A 4,530-nucleotide genomic window follows, 5' to 3' on the forward strand; every position below is an offset into this window, starting at 1 on the left:
GAGGAATGAGAACGGAGAAGAAAAAATATTTGGAGACATAATAGCTAAAAACTCCCCAAACTGATTGAAAAATAATAATATAGACATCCAGGAAGCTCAATGAACTCCAAGTGGTATAAATTCAGAGTCACAAACAAACACATCATAGGAAAAAAATGCTCGAAGTCAAAGAGAAGGACAAAATCTTGAAAGCAGCAACAAAAAAATAACTTGTTGCTTATAATAGACCCCTAATAAGATTAACAGCCGACTTCTCAGCAGGAACAATGGAATCTAGAAGACAGTGAGATGACATATTTAAAGTACTGAAAGAAAAAAAACTGTCAACCAAGGATCCTATATCCAGCAACTTTATCTTTCAAAAGCGAAAGTGAATAAAAGACTGTCCCAAATAAACAAAAATTGAAAGAATTTTTTGCTAGCAGATCTGCATTACAAGAAATACTAAAGAAGTTCTTCAGGTTGAAACCAAGTGACCACAAATGTTAATCTGAATCTGCATGAAAAAGCAAAGAACTCTGGTAAAATTTATTACATAAAGATAAAAAACACTATAAATGCATATTTTTCTTCTTCATTCTCATAACTAATTTTAAAATCCATGAAATAATATGTACATAATGTAATATTGGGCTTATTGGGGCTTATAACATGTAGAAATGAAATATATGTACAGTACATTTGCCAATAAAAGCACAAAGGTGGTAAGTGGGGGCAAAGCTGCATTTGGCTAAGGAAATGACAACAGATGGTAAGGTAATAATTGTAAGAATGTATTGTTGGGTTTGTAACATTTGTATGTGTAATATGTATGACAATAATAATGCAAAAGGAAAAAAAGGATTAGATCTAAATAGGTGTAGCATTTTTATATATCACTAAATTAAGCTAGTATAAATGTGAAGCTGATTCCAATAAGATGTATATAGCAAACCCTAGAGAAAAACTAAAATAAACAAACAAAATTAAAGAAATGAAAATGCTACAATAGAAAATATTCACTTAATGCAAATGAAAGCAGTAAAGGAGGAACAGAGAAACAAATAAGACATGAGACATATAGAAAACAAAAAATAAAATGGCAAGACATAAATCCAACTATAGAAATATAATTAAATGTGAATGGATTAAACAACAAATCAAAAGGTGAATTAGTAGAGAGATCAGCAGAATGGATTAAAAGATGATATAACTATAATCTGTTTGCAGGAGACACACTCTAGATCCAAAGATATAAATATATTGAAAGTAAAAGGATGGGAGTATATTCGCCCATAATAAAGCTGAAATGGCTATACTAATATAAGACAAAACATACTTTGAAACAAAAAAGATACTCCTAGAGATAAGGAGGGAAATTGATATAAGTATCAATTCATAAGGAAGAGATACCAGTTATAAATAGATATGCACCTAATAACAGAACTCCGAAACACATGAAGAAAAAACTGCAGAAATGAAGAGAGAAATAGGCAATTAAACAACGTAGTTGGAGACGTCAATACTCACTTTCAATAATGGATAGAATAATAAGATCAACAAGTAAACCTTTTCCTAAGTTCCCCCTTGAGAGGGCCTTGGGAACCACAGAGGAACTGCTCCCCAAATGTGTGTGGAGAAATGGATCTGTGTGGTGCAAAGGATTGACTGTGATGGCACTGGAGGTGAACTCGTTCAAGAGGACCTGCTGTGGAAGCGTAGTTGAGTCACAGACTCCAGCAGCCAGCCCACTGGACCCACCATGGCATTCACGTTTCCTTCAGGATGCTCCTAGACAGTAACCATTGGCATGGAGAATTGGGAAATTTTAGGCAAAACAAGTTTAATCACGCATTAATAGTTGTTAAAACTAAAAACACCAAAACAGCATTTTGCTTTCTGGCCATGATGGAGTAACTGGTATCATTTTAGCTTTTCACTAAAAATTTCTGGAAAACTGGGAAAAACATTTACAACAACTATTTTCAGAGATTGAACAAGAGATAGCCCAGGACTTTGATCCCTGAACTGAAAGAAAGTGAACAAACAAGCTTTCTGACTGGATGCATGTACTGCACCATGGGTGGGAAGGGAGAACCCCACATAGAATGATGGTATTGTTGATCTCAGGAAACAGAAATTTGAGTTTCAAGAAACTAACGTGGTTTGAATTTTTGGGACAGCACACAAGGAGGAGAAAGGTATGTGGAGAACTCCAGAAATTTGCATAGGGATTCGCTAAAGTCTGACTGAATGCTAAGTTTCACATGTATAGCGAGAGACTCCAAGAGGTCAGGAAAAGAACTCCCAGAAAAAGATTCCTGGGGAGCTGTAGAATTACCAAGTACCAGAGCTCACACAGGCTTGGAAGATATTTGAGTTCTGACCTACCAGAGAGGAAAGAAAGACCTTGCTGAACACCTGGGGCATTCAGGAGAAACCCCTGAAAGCCTTGCCTTAGTAGGTTAGCAAAAAAAATAGTAGCCTTAGAGATTAACAAAAAAATAGATAAATGAATTACTACGTAATAAGTATTTTGAGAACAATTCTTTTTAAGTTCAGAAAAAAATTACCTTAGATTCTACACATAGCAACAAATTCCAGATGGGTTAAAGACTTAACAGAACAGAACAAAACAGAATAATATACATATTCTGGCTCTTGGTGGGTAAATACATTCAGAATATTGAAGATAAAAGAAATACTCTAAGAGAATATATTTCTGAATATATAAAAACTTAAAAAAGCTTTTCTACAAGAAAATGTTGAAATCAAGCAACAGAGTGGAGAAAAATTATAACATAGTAAGCTAATAATAAGGAAATGTTTGCTTTCTAATATATTTAGTAAATACTTGCATACACACATATATGTATGTGTGTGTATATATACATACATTGACATAAATACATCTATACATAAGTATATAAATATATGGTATATACATATATAAATATAATTTTTTTTTTTTTTTTTTTTTTTGCGGTACGCCGGCCTCTCACTGTTGTGGCCTCTCCCGTTGCGGAGCACAGGCTCCGGACGCGCAGGCCCAGCGGCCATGGCCCACGGGCCAAGCCGCTCCGCGGCATGTGGGATCCTCCCGGACCGGGGCACGAACCCGCGTCCCCTGCATCGGCAGGCGGACTCTCAACCACTGCGCCACCAGGGAAGCCCTAGATTTTAAAATATAGTCTATACTCAGATCTAGATGATCCTTTATTAAGGAAGAAATATTGAAGAAAATACAAACATACAAACACACGGCACTGTCATAGGGAAAAACATAACATCCCCTGGGCAAATATATTAATTAAAAAATGTACTGCACTTAGTAAAAAATGCAAGAAACTTGCAAGAAAAATGCAAGAGCCTAATTTTGGTAGACAAGTGGTGAAAAGGTTATAAACACATATTGCTAATAGGCTTGAAATGTCACTTCCAGGCCTGGGGCGATGAATTTCCCCGCGCTTGGGATTCGGATAGACGGGGTTCAAACCCTTGTGGGTAAAGCGCCGGACTGGAGGTAAAGACTCATTCTTAGGGGAGACCTCTCCTGGGTCTGCTCTCTGCTAGTCCTTATGTGTTTCCAGATGGGATCATTCCTGATATTTTGACTTTTCAGCTCAAACTAACTTCTGCATTTAGGCTCAGTACAGGTCCCGTGATGTGGCTGCAATCGATTACTCAATCGCCCACTTGGAATCATTTGTAAACAGGGTCTTCATTTCTGTCATGAGACTTCAAAAGGCGTGGTGTATGTGTGCGTTTTAACGAACCTGAACAATTTGGAATTTATGATTTCTCTGGAAGGATAGATGAAAGAAACAGGGGTATGCCAACTCGGGTAGGAAGTCTGTCTTTAAAATGAAAGCATGGGGGGAGGGGCGGGGAGGCTCTGGAGCTTTGCTGAGGTCGATTCAATACAAAGGAAGGTAGTGAGTTGTAGCAGCTGGAAACTTTTGCACATGGACACTTAGACACGTGGACACGTTTTACACACGGACACAGGACATGTTCTGCACGTGGACATATGGGCGCAATTTGCATGCACATACATATTTTGCACACGGACGCTGATTTTGCCCGTGGATACTTGGACATGTGGAAATGTTTTGAACACGGACACTTGTTCTGCACTTAGACACGTTTTGCACACTGACACGGACGCGCTGTGCACATGGACATAGGGGCACGTTTTGCATGTGGACATATTTTGCACCTGGACACGTGTTTTGCAGAGGGACGTATGGACACGTTTTGCACACTGACACCCTCTGCACATGGACACACGGCACGGTTTGCACAAGAACAAATACTTTGCACATGAACACGTTTGCCTAGCAAACACCAGCAACGAGCGTGGAGTCGGACGCAGGTGTCTGCGGCTTGGCGCGGGCCCTGAGCTGGGGGAGCCGCGCCGGCCGGGCCTGAAACTACAACTCCCGGCACACGCGGCGGCCTCTCCTGGACGCGCGGCGACGGCGATTGGCCCCGCCCAGCGGGCGGTGCTAGTGGCGGGGCCGCAGAGCCGGGACGCGGGGAGCCGGTGGC

Source organism: Hyperoodon ampullatus (assembly GCF_949752795.1).
Source record: "Hyperoodon ampullatus genome assembly, chromosome: 3".
NCBI lineage: Eukaryota > Metazoa > Chordata > Mammalia > Artiodactyla > Ziphiidae > Hyperoodon > Hyperoodon ampullatus.